The sequence below is a fragment of the Eurosta solidaginis genome, chromosome 3, assembly GCF_040869045.1.
Source record: "Eurosta solidaginis isolate ZX-2024a chromosome 3, ASM4086904v1, whole genome shotgun sequence".
NCBI classification, from domain to species: domain Eukaryota; kingdom Metazoa; phylum Arthropoda; class Insecta; order Diptera; family Tephritidae; genus Eurosta; species Eurosta solidaginis.
Window position 1 is genome coordinate 217,982,494 of NC_090321.1, and position 16,753 is coordinate 217,999,246.

Below are 16,753 nucleotides of genomic sequence, written 5' to 3' on the forward strand. Positions count from 1 at the left end.
GCCCAAATTGGACCAGGCCTAAGTTAGGAGGGGCGACCTTACAGGAGAAACCTTGCGCAAAATATCTTGGAATAATCATAGACAGTAAGCTGTCATGGAAGCTCAACGTGGAGGAAAGGGTGACGAAGGCCTCAGCGGCACTTTATGCATGTAAGAGAATGCTGGGTTGTACGTGGGGCTTATCGCCCTCTCTTTCTCATTCGGCGATTGTAAGCCCTATTCTATACTATGGAGTTCTTGTTTGGTGGAAAGCCACACAAAAAACAACATACCTCAAAGTATTAGAGAGCATCTTGGAGTGTAAGCAGTCTCTGGAGAGAATCGGGACAGGGAGAAGCATACATCTATATTGGGACCGCGCATATGGGAATAGATGGAAATGAAAAAGCGGATGAACTAGCTAAAAAGGGCGCATCCATTGAAGCTTGCTCCATAGACGACCCAATTAGACTGGGCGAGATTAAGCGAAGGCGAGAGGTACACATGATCGACAAAGCGAGAAAGGTGTGGGTTCAAGCGCGGGGCTATAAAGTGTCGAAGATTATGTGTAGGTCTTACAACCTTAGACTAACAAAGTTGCTTCTATCATTAAAAAGAGAGGACTGTAGACTCATGACGGGTATTTTGACTGGAGCCTGGCTTCTGGCGTCACATGCCTTTAAATTAGGCTTAGTCAGTGATAGCATATGTAGGAAGTTCGGGTTGGAGGAGGAAACGATCGAACACGTTCTGTGCTCATGCCCTGCACTTTCCAGGCTAAGACTCCAGCTTTTAGGAGTGATACAGCTGTCAGATCTAGAAGCAGCAAGTGGCTTAAGCCCTAGGAAGCTTCTAGTATTTGCCAAGAAAACGGAGTTATTTTATAACACATGGTTTTTCAGTTTGGTCGTTAAGACAAACTTCTGGTAACACTACGGACTCAATCAGTCTATGTGAGATCATCATGGACCGGCCAGTTCAACCTAACCTACCCTAAACAGTCCGATCATCACAAGGTATACTCGTAAAAACTTTCATCTTGTCCGTCCTGATGTCGAGCTGTTTAATAAAATAAAAGTTAAAAAATACGTGAATGCATTTAAAAAGCAAATCCCCGCTTTCATAACAACCAACTATTACAGTTAGTTGTTGTTGCTCCTACTCAACATTTAAATATCTTTGATTGGCTTATTTTCTTAAGTTTCAATTTCAATGATCCGATTTCAAAGGGAACATACATTTTTCTATTCGAAGGATCTCTTGGTGTATATTTAGCAATGTAGTATAATTACAATTTCCCTTAGCAGTGTGGAGTCTGAAAATGTTTATTAGCTGCAACAAGTTAAAATCTAGCTTTTCAAGTGTTATTTCATGAACTTATCTTTTAAGGATATTTTTTAAATAAAGAATTTTTTTGAATTGGGTAAACTTTCATATGTAACACATGTGTTAAAATGTACAACACAAAATTTTTATTTGTGTGTCAAACAAAACAATTTTTTTTTATTAGTTTATTAAACTTCTTTTGAATATGGGCCCATTTTAAAAGTTATTATTTTTTTTCTTGGATCGAAAAAGTCCGGCTCATAAATTGTTTTAGATGAATGCTTATGGGATCCAAGGTATATCCATAGCATTTTCACAGCGAATCACAATCCTTTTTATGTTTTTGGACATTTTTCAAAAAAATCCACAAATAAAAGTTAACTTCGGCCTTTTATTATATAAGCCCGAAAATAAAAGTTAAGTCCGGGATTTTTTAAGGACAAATAAAAGTCAGGCCCTATATCAATTGAACGGCTCATCCACAGTTATGGACCTTGAGCTCGAATTCGAACCCGGAATAACTATTCTTGAAAAAAAAAAATCAAATTTAACAGTCTCTGGATGATCCCGAAAAATCACTGAATGCTGGGTTTGTCATTTTCAAGTCCCGAAATCACGTGCTTACAAAAGAACTTCGGTATTTGATGCCTTATGCACATGCGCTTTCGAACAACGTTTACGTTTACAACTCGTTTATTTTATTTAGTTGTCTAATACTGTTTTCACACAGAAACTTAATGATCTCATTTCAACTTCTAATGAAATCGTAAATTTTTTGCTTTCACACAGAAGTAACTGCTCGATTAGTATGAAGGGTGAAATGTCAAGCGAATAAAATGACACTGCTATATGACAGACAATCATGACGGAACGATAAAAGATGGCAGCATGGTGACATACCAACATACATAAATAAGAATTCCATGTACTTTGTTTTTGTAAATTCGATGGACAAATGTCAAAATCGTACTGCGCCGGAAGTTGATGTATCAAATCAAATTAAAAAATGTTATAATCAGCTGTTCGACGCGGCCACCTTGTATCGTTCCGCCATGCAGACAATGACATTTACTTTGACAAATGACATTTTTAAGCACTTAACACACCAAAAACTAAGAAACTGAACGCTCCCAACAGAGCTGCTTTGTGCTTTTGAATTCATTAGGCATTCGTTTAGCTACTAATGAAATAATTATAGATTCGAATTTTGTAGGGAAGATTGAGCTCAATAAGCGCCTTAATGTAGAAAACTGCCTTTATTTTCAATAAGCCGTCTGTGTGAAAACAGTATAATCATTTTTGTAGAGCTTTAAACCTTGCGTTCATTTCTTATTTGTTTGGTATTACGATAACTAATTAATTTGATAATAGCATTAATTGTGATGTTTTATTATTTGAAGTGTTTTCATTAATAAGTAGAGTTTTACTCAAATTACAACTTACTTACTTACTATAATATTTAAACAGCTATTACGTCACAATGCTAAACTAATTATCTGCCTTTATTTCTTAAAAAATGGAAACAAATTTTAGTATTCTCGAGTAAGTTGAAAAGAATTGTCGAAAAAATTTTAAAATCGTACAAATGTTATGCTTGAAACTTCAGCAGTCAACACAAACAAACGTCACCCAAAATGACGGATCAAGCAGAGTTAGAAAAGCTACATAATATTAATTCTGCGAATAGAGTTTCAATTGTTAAAGGACTCGATAAAACGAAACCACAATCGAAGCCACTTGGGGAACGCAAGAAAGCTGTGTGGCGTCAGGTTAAGTATACCTAATACATATACGAACTAATTAGGGATTACTTGCATTAGCATAGATCCTATTAAATTTCTTTTTTTCACAGGCATTGATGGTCTTCTTAGGAAATACATGCGTAGTCTCATCTGGCATGGTAATAGCTTTACCTTCTGTGATATTAACTCAATTGACAGATCCAAATGATATATACAATCTCAATACAGAAGAGAGTAGTTGGTTTGGTGAGTATTAAAACTTAACTGCTAAATATTTTCCACCTGTATTTCATATAAGGTCAATTGTAATTCAGAAAGGCTCAATTGAAAAACCGAAAATTTCAAATGTATTTCAGAAAAAGCCAACTGTATTTCAGATATTCCAATTGTTTTTGAGAAAATCTCAATTTTCTTTCGGAAAGGGCCATTTTGAGAAAAAAGCCAACTTTATTTCACAATTTTCGAAGGTATAACGGAAAACCTACGATAAACCGTATTTCAGAAAACTGCAAATGTATTTTAGGAAATGGAAAAAGTATTCCATAAAAGCTTAAATGTATTTATGAAAATTTCAAAGGTGTTTCAGAAAGCTCAATGGTATTTTGAGAAAGAAACATTCGTGTAGAAAATTCAAATTTCAATAAACTCAAATTAATTTGTGATTATGATTCGCGCTGTGCATATACATACATAAATTTTGCGTCCCTCACTACTTTACGCTGATAGTTCTAGGCATTAGGTATCTTTTTAAATACCCCGTTGGTTGCTTTGATGATTGACGTGCTTTCCGTCGCCTTTTTAATATAATTTCTCCTAGAAGCAATTATTTATTAAAATTCTGTATTTTCTATTGAGTAACTTGAACCTTCTGATTTGGCTCATATACCTGCTGATGTCCATAATGGAGTAGTTCGGCCCAAAACTGCTTAAAGTTCGGCATCTTATATTCGCTTAAACAGGATATTAGTAGAGGAAGTGGGTGAGCATTTCTTTGTGACCATCATGACTACAGCTCATCGCATTTATCATTCAAAGGGATTTCAATTCTTTCCAACTTTTTATTTTCTTGGCTTACATGGTAACCTTCCTGCTCTGTTATGGTTGCAATCTGTGGAAATTTGTTTGTTGATCTCACAGGTGTCCCTAGAGAACCTATCTTGAACGACTGCCTTCATGTACCTCGTATGTAGTTGTATATTTATTGATACAAGTGGATGAAGCAATGTGACTGCTCCAGTGTGTCTAAAAATGCCCCAGGCCTTGCTTATTCGTACGGTTTTTTATTTCCGTCATCACTGTAACGGAAATTGGAGTTGATAGTTGTTTAGTTTGATGTTTTCTTCATCGGCATATTACATTACTCAACGGCCTTAGGAAACAAAATGGTGAATTCAACGCAATTAGCGCTTCCCGGTTTTCTTAGTATAAACCTCAAGATCGGTTAGCAAAAAGAAGCAGCAAACCTTTTATTTTTCAAACAATTATATTCCCAAAAATGCCTTCTGTACTATTATTTTGATAGTAAGATTCCTCTTTGGGCACCGCTGTACTCGACTTTTGTGGAGATCGAGACGTCTGTGCCTTTGAGTGAAAACATTTGGAATCATTTTGTACTTGTCTTGTAACTGAAAAAATTCAGTTAAATATTTCCGCCACTATTCTGAAATACCTTTTCTATATTCTGAAATAAATTTGTAGTTTTCTGTAATATATTTGAAAAATCTGAAATACAGTTGAATTTTTCTGAAATGCACTTGAGTTTTTCTGAAGTGAAGTTGAGGTTTTCTGAAATACATTTACACTTTTCTCATACACATTTGAGCTTTTCTTTAAAATAATTGATTTTTCTGAAACACGTTTGTTCTTTTCTGAAAAACAGTTGGAAAAAGTAGAAAAGATAATAAGAAAAAAATATAAAAAAAATGGTTTTCAGAATTTTAAACGAGTGTATCCAAATTGCTACAGTGGCCACATATGGGTAACGTTTTTTTAAAACCACTTTTTAAATGCAAGTTGCTTTAAGGATTTTTTATTTGCGCTGTCCAGCGACTTCTATTATGACAATTACTATTATTTATTGATAAGATTTTGTGTCTTATTTATGAGATTTAGAGTACAGTTACGATAAACTGGAGTATTGGTTATTTGATGTACACTAGATTGACTTTGGGCTCTTCTAGTCGGAAATCGTTAGCGACTGGTATGGGCTGTATCTATGGCGGAACCAATCAAGACTGTAGCACGGTGACATTTGTGTTTTTGTTCTTGCAACTTACGTTTTAGTCTAAAATATTAAGTTTTTTTTTGTATTATTTAATTGCCAAATAGAAATATTAATCGTATATTTATACCCAAATACTTTTTGAATACTTTTGTGTTCCTCTATAGCAAAATCGTCATTTAAAAGCCCAAAACTTTTTAATATTTAGTAAGCATTCAAAACCTTTTCGGATGTAGTCAAAGCATTTTCCACATTCGCATTTTATCAATGCATCCCGAAATCATTAGGCATGTTACATGAGAATTTGCGCTAGCAAAATCATCTTCTCCTTCACTAGTTAAACTGATTTCTGCCGGATTTACAGCCAATTCATATTACAAATGGTCATTTCTGTCTATTATGATTGAATGCATGGCTTTTTCGAGTGGATATTGTTACTAGCGTTTAATTTCCGCATACGATTTATTTCCAAAGTATGTTATATGCATGAGGTATTGGAACAGTTATGTTTCGTATACAGCAAATGATGGTTCAAACTCAATTTACTAAAATTTTTATAGCAACCTTCTGACTGCCGAAGACTGAAACTTAATTTGCATTAGCACCAACTCTTTATTTTTCTATGCACAATCATTAGGTGTTCCCAAATTGACACAGCGACCACCAAGAGCTAAGAGTCTAAACACAACCAAGCAAGCAAACGTCTTGTTAAAAACGCTTTCCGTTGTCAAAATTTCGAAGGCATCCACCATAGCATAACAACCGAAATTCAGACGTATTATGTGTCCACCGATGCCTTGTGATTGTTTTTATAAGCTAACATAATTTTTACTTTTTTTACAGCGCACTTAGGCATCGAGCCCCGAGAATCTCAATCCCGAGACATTTTGCCGTCCCGAAATCCCGGGATTACAGTGAATAAAATACCGGGATCTCATATTGCAATTTTAAATACATATGTTTGTAAATAGCCCGATCAGATTACATTACAATGGGGATAGCACGAGGCCACGAAATCAGGGGACAGGGGCACGCCGCAGGGAGGGGTGCTATCACCTCTGCTGTGGACGCTGGTCATCAACCAACTGCTCAGGCGATTCGATGAGGGACACGTAAAACTTACGGCTTACGCAGAAGACGTTGTAATTTTCATAAGTGGAAAATGCCTTACAACGATTAGTTCTTTTATGGATCGAGCGCTTCGGGGTATTCATACCTGGGCATCTAATGTCGGGTTGAAAGTCAATGCGGAGAAGAAGGATATGGTCTTGTTTACAAAGAGGTGCAAGGTCCCAAGTTGGACCAGGCCTAAGTTAGGAGGGGTGACCTTACAAGAGAAACCATGCACAAAATATCTAGGAATAATCATAGACAGTAAGCTGTCATGGAAGCTCAACGTGGAGGAGAGGTTGAAGAAGGCCTCAACGGCACTTTATGCATGTAAAAGAATGATGGGGTGTACGTGGGGCTCTCATGGGCACCGCTGTACTCGATTTTGTGGAGAGCGAGACGTCTGTGCCTTTGAGTGAAAACATTTGGAATTTTTTTGTACTTGTCTTGTAACTGAAAAAATTCAGTTAAATCTTTCCGCGACCCAAGTAACTAACCTACTAAGCACACCGTGTAGGATTTCACAACTTAGAGCGAAAAGGACTCGAACTCCTTACTCCACTCATATCGAGCTCGTTTGTCACTACAACCTACAACAGTTAGTAGAGAACTACACACAATGAGCTCACAGGGGAAAATGTCTGTATATATTCCCTTCATATACGCATTTTGCGCTCCATGAGGATTTCTCCTATTATTCTTGAACTTAAGCGGATGTTCAAACGCCTATGAAGAACGTTAAAGATACTTATCGATCTGTAGCTTCCAATTTCTAGCTCTCCTCGAGGTTTGTGGATATAAGTCAGAGTGATTATAGCTTTAATATTTCTTCACTTTATATGTTGGTTTATTAATTTTTGTAGTCAAGTATGCATAGTAAAATTATATTTTGGATTCCGTCGGCATTGTAATGTTAGTTTTTCGTTTTCTTCACTGCCAAAGTCCATGACCAAAGCTAGACTATTTCTCTTAAATTTTTTTTAAAGATTTAGCACATACACCTTCAAGACTATATCTGATCTCATATTGTTAACTTTAAGCCCATTCCTTCCAACCTATCCTCAACTGTCTTTTATAGTTCTCTTCATTGTTTCCATGAACAATAATTTTATTACAGAACGTCCAATGTATCGAAATTTCTTGTCAAAAGTTATGATTCACCTTTCTATCTAACATTTCTGTGTGTTTCTCTACATTTTTTTGTTGCAGTCTTCAAGTATTTTGACTATACGTATGGTGATGGCGATCGGTAGTCCACCACTGATATCTTGCAATAGTCTGGGGCTTTATTCTGTAACTGGTTTCGGAAGGAAACGCGATTGAGAAGGTGCCAAATTACATATTTACATATTACAGATATATTGGAGGCGCAGACTCGTTCACTTCCGTTTTGTTTTATGTTCCAGTTTCCACTACAATCTCCTCAGTCGTTTGTATCGACACTTGGTTTTCCTTTGTTCTTTCGTTCTGACTAGTTTTTAAGTCTCTTATCCGTTTTCCACAGTCTCCAGCTTTCTCTTTCAGATAGATTTTCTACTTTTTATACTCAGTTGAGCAGAGCTCACAGAGTATATTAACTTTGATTGGATAACGGTTGTTTGTACAGGTATAAAGGAATCGAGATATATATAGATTTCCATATATCAAAATCATTAGTATCGAAAAAAAAATTGATTAAGCCATGTCCGTCCGTCCGTCTGCCCCTTAACACGATAACTTGAGCAAATTTTGAGGCATCTTGATAAAATTTGGCATGTAGGTTCCTGGGCACTCATCTCAGATCGCTATTTAAAATGAACGATATTGGACTATAACCACGCCCACTTTTTCGATATCGAAAATTTCGAAAAATAGAAAAAGTGCTATAATTCATTACCAAATACGAATAAAGTGATGAAACTTGGTAGGTGAGTTGAGCTTATGACGCGAAATAGAAAATTAGTAAAAGTTTGGACAATGGGCGTGGCACCGCCCACTTTTAAAAGAAGGTAATTTAGAAGTTTTTAAAGCTGTAATTTGGCAGTCGTTGAAGATATCATAATGAAATTTGGCAGGAACGTTACTCTTACTACTATATGTATGCTTAATAAAAATTGGCAAAATCGGAGAACGACCAAGCCCACTTTTTAAAAAAAATTTTTTTTTAAGTCAAATTTTAAAAGAAAAGTTAATATCTTTACAGTATATAAGTAAATTATGCCAACATTCAATGATATGGTGCAACAAAGTACAAAAATAAAAGAAAATTTCAAAATGGGCGTGGCTCCGCCCCTTTTCATATAATTTGTCTAGGATACTTTTAATGCCATAAGTCGAACAAAAATTTACCAATCCTTGTGACATTTGGTAGGGGCTTAGCTTCTGGGACGGTAACTTATTTCTGTGAAAAAGGGCGAAATGGGTAGAAGCCACGCCCAGTTTTTATACAAAGTGGACCGTTTCTCCTTCCACTCGGCCATTAACACGATAACTTTAGCAAAAATAGATTTATCTTTACTAAACTCAGTTCACATACTTATCTGAACTCACTTTTTATTGGTGTAAAAAATGGCCGAAATCCGATATCGAAAATTACGAAAACTGAAAAAAATGCCATAATTATATACCAAATACGAAAAAAGGGATGAAGCATGGTAATCGGATTGGTCTATTGACGCAAAATATAACTTTAGAAAAAAACTTTGTAAAATGGGTGTGTCACCTACCATATTAAGTAGAAGAAAATGAAAAAGTTCTGCAGGGCGAAATCAAAAGCCCTTGGAATCTTGGCAGGAATACAGTTCGTGGTATTACATATATAAATAAATTAGCGGTACCCGACAGATGATGTTCTGGGTCACCCTGGTCCACATTTTGGTCGATATCTCGAAAACGCCTTCACATATACCACTACCACCTCTCCCTTTGAAAACCCTCATTAACACCTTTAATTTGATACCCATATCGTACAAACAAATTCTAGAGTCAGCCCTGGCCCACCGTTATGGCAATATCCCTAAATGGCGTCCACCTATAGAATTATGGCCCATTCCCTCTTAAAATACTCTTTAGTACCTTCCATTTGATACACATATCATACAAACACATTCCAGGGTTACTCTAGGTTCATTTTCCTACATGGTGATATTCCCTTATTTTGTCTCCATAGCTCTCAACTGAGTATGTAATGTTCGGTTACACCCGAACTTAGCCTTCCTTACTTGTTTATAATATTTTGGTATATAGGCTTCTTGTGCAACTACAAATATCTATGGAAGAGAGCACCAGCCATGATTGTATTTACAATCGCATGGTCCTCACTTCTATCACAAACTTTAATGTCGTAGAACCTTCATGGTTAAGTTTTCATCAATAATAATAATTTCTATCTCGGTCTTCTGACTTTCAGCATCAATTTATAGTGTGGCTAGTCCCATTGGAGGTGTATTAGTGGGCTATCTCATGGATCGTATAGGTCGTCGGAACACAATGTTATGCACCAATTTTGTTGGCATAATTAGTTTGGCGATATTAGCGACAGCATCCTATCAAAATACACATAATGCCATTTATATACAGTTACTCATGGGACGTATTATATGTGGTGAGTAATAGCACCCCATATTAAAGAAAAATATGAAAATTAATACCTCAAGTACCTCTCTTTCTGATTATATTAAGGTGTAATGATCGGCCTATCACTCTCACCCGTTGGAGCCTATGCAGCTGAGATCAGTTTGCCACGCATACGAGGTCGGCTGATTATGGGCACATCGATTGCTTTATCTATCGGTATTTTGTTGATGTACATATGTCTTTGGATATTTTATACAAGCCAGTACTGGGAATATTATTTGCTGCGTTCAAGTTCAAGTCCACAATTAAACAGCATTTCTCTTTGCTCATAACAGAACAATTTTCAAATGATTTCAAATATATCGCTGATCTATCAATGTTTTGCCTTCTGCTGTTGCTTGCCAATACCCGAATCACCAAGTTGGCTGCTACAGAAAGGCTATGAATAGCGTGCACGCAAATCGCTAAAATACTTTCGTGGTGTTTCTAATAAAGGTAAATAGATACACTTCATACAACAAATGCTACGCATCTTACTCACTTGCTACTCCACCCATATAGATTTAAAACTTTATGAGGAATTCGAAACCGAATTAGCTTTCATTCAAAAGAACTCGGATGATAGCCTCAAAGCTGCTGCCGACGAATCATTATTGGAAGCAATACGAGAACCTGAAGTTTACAAACCGCTGATTGTGATGATTGGCTTGTTTTATTTTCAACAATGTTCTGGTATTGTTGTTGTTGTAGTATTTGCAGCACAAATTGCAGCGCATGCTGGCGTCACTGCAGATCCATTACTTGTTGCTGTATTTGTGGGCGTGGCACGCATTGTATGCACTTTCTTTACCGGCGTGGTTATTAACAAATTTGGCTGTCGTCCAGCGGGTTTGACATCGGCAACTGGCATGACCATCTGTATGCTGATGCTCGCTGCAAACGGTTGGTGGCCCACCATAGCTGAACATCTGCCACTACTCTCCGTTATAGCTATTGTTATACTCAGTTGAGCAGAGCTCACAGAGTATATTAAGTTTGATTGGATAACGGTTGGTTGTACATATATAAAGGAATCGAGATAGATATAGACTTCCATATATCAAAATAATCAGGATCGAAAAAAAATTTGATTGAGCCATGTCCGTCCGTCCGTCCGTCCGTCCGTCCGTCCGTTAACACGATAACTTGAGTAAATTTTGAGGTATCTTGATGAAATTTGGTACGTAGGTTCCTGAGCACTCATCTCAGATCGCTATTTAAAATGAACGATATCGGACTATAACCACGCCCACTTTTTCGATATCGAAAATTTCGAAAAACCGAAAAAGTGCGATAACTCATTACAAAAGACAGATAAAGCGACGAAACTTGGTAGATGGGTTGACGTTATGACGCAGAATAGAAAATTAGTAAGATTTTGGACAATGGGCGTGGCACCGCCCACTTTTACAAGAAGGTAATTTAAAAGTTTTGCAAGCTGTAATTTGGCAGTCGTTGAAGATATCATGATGAAATTTGGCAGGAACGTTACTACTATTACTCTATATGTGCTAAATAAAAATTAGCAAAATTGGATTAAGAACACGCCCACTTTTTAAAAAAAAATTTTTTTAAATTCAAATTTTAACAAAAAATTTAATATCTTTACTGTATATAAGTAAATTAAGTCAAAATTCAACTCCAGTAATGACATGATGCAACAAAATACAAAAATAAAAGAAAATTTCAAAATGGGTGTGGCTCCGCCCATTTTCATTTAGTTTGTCTAGAATACTTTTATTGCCATAAGTCGAACAAAAATTTACCAATCCTTCTCAAATTTGGTAGGAGCATAGATTCTATGACGGTAACTGTTCTCTGTGAAAATGGGCGAAATCGGTGGAAGCCACGCCCAGTTTTTATACACAGTCCACCGTCTGTCCTTCCGCTCGGCCATTAACACAATAACTTGAGCAAAATCCGATATATCTTTACTAAACTTAGCCCACTTACTTACCTGAGCTCACTTTTACATGGTATAAAAAATGGGCGAAATCTGACCATAACCACGGCCACTTTATCGATATCGAAAATTACGAAAAATGAAAAAAATGCCATAATTCTATACCAAATACGAAAAAAGGGATGAAACATGGTAACTGGATTGGTTTATTGACGCAAAATATAACTTTGGAAAAAACTTTGTAAAATGGGTGTGACACCTACCATACTAAGTAGAAGAAAATGAAAAAGTTCTACAAGGCGAAATCAACAGCCCTTGGAATCTTGGCAGGAATACTGTTAGTGGTATTGCATATATAAATAAATTAGCAGTACCCGACAGATGATTTTCTGGATCACCTGGTCCACATTTTGGTCGATATCGCGAGAACGCCTTCACATATAAATCTAAGGGCCACTCGCTTTTAAAACCCTCATTAATACCTTTAATTTGATATCCATATCGTACAAAAACTTACCAGAGTCACCCCTGTCCCACCCTAATGGCGATATCTCGAAAAGGCGTCCACCTATAGAACTAATGCCCCCTCCCTCTTAAAATGCTCAGTAACACCTTTCGTTTGATACCCATATAGTACAAACATTCTAGAGTCACCCCTGGCCCACCTTAATGGCGATATCTCGAAAAGGCGTCCATCTATAGACCTAGTGTCCACTCCCTCTTAAAATGCTCAGTAACACCTTTCGTTTGATACCCATATCTTACAAACATTCTAGAGTCACCCCTGGCCCACCCTAATGGCGATATCTCGAAAAGGCGTCCACCTATAGACCTAATGCCCACTCCCTCTTAAAATGCTCAGTAACAGCTTTCGTTTGATACCCATATCGTACAAACATTCTAGAGTCACACCTGGCCCACCCTAATGGCGATATTTCGAAAAGGCGTCCACCTATAGAACTAAGGATTACTCCCTTTTAAAATAATCATTACCACCTTTCATTTGATACCCATATCGTACAAACACATTCTAGAGTCACCCTGGCCCACCGTAATGGCGATATCTCGAAAAGGCGTCCACCTATAGACCTAATGTCCACTCCCTCTTAAAATGCTCAGTAACACCTTTCGTTTGATACCCATATCGTACAAACATTCTAGAGTCACCCCTGGCCCACCCTAATGGCGATATCTCGAAAAGGCGTCCACCTATAGACCTAATGTCCACTCCCTCTTAAAATGCTCAGTAACACCTTTCGTTTGATACCCATATCGTACAAACATTCTAGAGTCACCCCTGTTCCACCCTAATGGCGATATCTCGAAAAGGCGTCCACCTATAGACCTAATGCCCACTCCCTCTTAAAATGCTCAGTAACACCTTTCGTTTGATACCCATATCGTACAAACATTCTAGAGTCACACCTGGCCCACCCTAATGGCGATATCTCGAAAAGGCGTCCACCTATAGAACTAAGGATTACTCCCTTTTAAAATACTCATTACCACCTTTCATTTTATACCCATATCGTACAAACACATTCTAGAGTCACCCTGGCCCACCCTAATGGCGATATCTCGAAAAGGCGTCCACCTATAGACCTAATGCCCACTCCCTCTTAAAATGCTCAGTAACACCTTTCGTTTGATACCCATACCGTACAAACATTCTAGAGTCACCCTTGGTCCAGCTTTATGGCGATATCTCGAAAAGGCGTCCACCTATAGAACTAAGGATTACTCCCTTTTAAAATACTCATTACCACCTTTCATTTGATACCCATATCGTACAAACATTCTAGAGTCACCCTGGCCCACCCTAATGGCGATATCTCGAAAAGGCGTCCACCTATAGACCTAATGCCCACTCCCTCTTAAAATGCTCAGTAACACCTTTCGTTTGATACCCATATCGTACAAACATTCTAGAGTCACCCTTGGTCCACCTTTATGGCGATATCTCGAAAAGGCGTCCACCTATAGAACTAAGGATTACCCCCTTTTAAAATACTCCTTACCACCTTTCATTTGATACCCATATCGTACAAACACATTCTAGAGTCACCCCTGGCCCACCCTAATGGCGATATCTCGAAAAGGCGTCCACCTATAGACCTAATGCCCACTCCCTCTTAAAATGCTCAGTAACACCTTTCGTTTGATACCCATATCGTACAAACATTCTAGAGTCACCCCTGGCCCACCCTAATGGCGATATCTCGAAAGGGCGTCCACCTATAGACCTAATGCCCACTCCCTCTTAAAATGCTCAGTAACACCTTTCGTTTGATGCACATATCGTACAAACACATTCTAGAGTCACCCCTGGCCCACCCTAATGACGATATCTCGAAAAGGCGTCCACCTATAGACCTCATGCCCACTCCCTCTTAAAATGCTCAGTAACACCTTTCGTTTGATACCCATACCGTACAAACATTCTAGAGTCACCCCTGGCCCACCCTAATGGCGATATCTCGAAAAGGCGTCCACCTATAGACCTAATGCCCACTCCCTCTTAAAATGCTCAGTAACACCTTTCATTTGATTCCCATATCGTACAAACACATTCTAGAGACACCCCTGGTCCACCTTTATGGCGATATCTCGAAACGGCGTCCACCTATGGAACTAAGGATCACTCCTTTTCAAAATACTCATTAACAGCTTTCATTTGATACCCATATCGTACAAACACATTATAGAATCACCCCTGGTCCACCTTAATGGGGACATCTCGAAAAGGCGTCCACCGATAGACCTAAGGCCCACTCCCTCTTTAAATGCTCAGTAACACCTTTCATTTGATACCCATATCGTACAAACAAATTCTAGAGTCAGCCCTGGTCTACCTTTATGGCGATATCCCTAAATGGCGTTCATCCATAGAACTATGGCCTACTCTCTCTTAAAATACTCTTTAATACCTTTCATTTGATACACATGTTATACAACCACATTCCAGGGTTACCCCAGATTGATTTTCCTTATTTTGTCTCCATAGCTCTCAACTGAGTATGTTATGTTCGGTTACACCCGAACTTAGCCTTCCTTACTTGTTTTTCATATCATCTTCTCAGCATTTGGTTTGTTAGCTTTACCATATACTATGATACCCGAAGTATTTCCGCAACGCGTACGTGGGAGCGCTAATGGTTTTACGCTAAGCATTGGCCTCTTTTTCTCATTCGTAGCTGTTAAACTATATCCCACAATGAAATCTCTAATAGGCGCTGCTAATAGTTTTGCATATTTCGGTGGAATATCTCTGCTAGCTGCGGTGTTTATTTATTTTTTTGTGCCTGAGACGAAAGGTCGCACATTGCTCGAGACTGAGAATTACTTTCGTACTGGACGGCGTGTTACAGATGCTGAAGTGGCTCGGAGACAATCTCAAATTGGTGTAGAGCAGTCAGCACGTATTCATCAGTCTCAGACGGAACTAAACGGAGTTTATTTGAAATTAAGTACAGTGGAGAAAGATGGGAGTAATAGTGATGCTGTGAAAGACGAATTATAGCAATTTATATGAAAGCTCACTTAAAAATAATCGTACTTAAATTAAATACTACTTAGATCTTTATAAACCGTGACTAACTTATAGGTTAAGTGCTAATTAGAATCCTCAGCTTCAAAGGCGGTTTTCTACCCATCGTACAAATAAATAACTCAGTTTTTGTCATAAGGAAAATAAAATTGAGCGTTAAAATATTTATATATAAAAATCACGTGTCACATTGTTTGACTGCGATGAACTCCTAAACTTCTGCACCGATTTTGAATTTGTTTTGCATCCCGTGTGTAGTTTGATATAACTTGAAATATAGGATAGGTTATATCTCAGTTTATAGTCGCAATATTATTTTATTGCAATTTTTTTTAAATGTTTATATATATTAATAAAATTTTACGTATAAGCACCGGCACTCATATTTTCAGGTGATACTTCCGTGTAATTGATTGGTGTTTAATTAAACAACGTGCTTATCAATAAAAAATATTATAGAGAATGATATCAATTATAGCATATCACCAGGGCCGTCGAGACAGGGGGAGGGGGATGGGGGATTACCCCCGGGCCAGGGTTTTCTGTGGGGGCCCGCGGCTTAGAGGTACTAAGACATTTTTTTTAATTCAGGAGAGTCTTTAGTTGTTTCGTGTGCAATTTTTAAGCCGAATTTCAAAAGCAACGAACATCTGCATTTCGTTTTAATATTATAGTGAAGTGTGAAAAATAAAAACCTATATATATATATAAAGGCTAAAATGTGTGTTAGTTGGCCGCCGGTGTTTGAAGAGATGCGTTGGTCGATTTTATTCAAGCTTTCACACAAGTTGCGTATACCTCACGCGGTGGTTATTACATAGCTTTGGTTGCCATCGACGTACAGGGTCTAGAGATATAGGCCGAAAAATGGACCCGGGTACCCCTAGAATGTGTGGGTAATATGGATATCAAATGAAAGTCGTTGCTGAGAGCTCTAAAGTAATTTGCATGGTGATATTCGATTTAGTCGCATCAACCTGGACGAATTAATAATACCCACATACCTATTTACATACGTCCTATGCAATTTGCCTGAAATTTGGTATATAAATTTGCCTATATTAGTATTTACAATGCTTTTTTCCGGGAAGTAGACCAGAGACGGACTGGGACTGGGATTAGAACTAGGACTGGAACTGAGACAGAGACGCGGAGTGGGACTGGGACTGAGACTCGGAATGGGACTGGAACAAAGTACATACCACCCTCTGGGACTGGCAATAAGATATGAAGAAGAATGAGAGAAACTTGAGAAAAGAGAAATAAGAGAAGGAGTAGAAGACTGAGAAAGAGATAGAATGAGACGAAGATGGAGATAGATGTAGCGAAAA

The 16,753-nt window shown here is 37.7% G+C and overlaps 1 pseudogene; it reads left to right on the forward strand.

Annotated features, from left to right (window-relative positions):
* Nucleotides 1-2,939: 2,939 nt before the first annotated feature.
* LOC137245067 (facilitated trehalose transporter Tret1-2 homolog) lies at nt 2,940-16,693 on the forward strand (annotated as a pseudogene).
* The last annotated feature ends 60 nt before the right edge of the window (nt 16,694-16,753 follow it).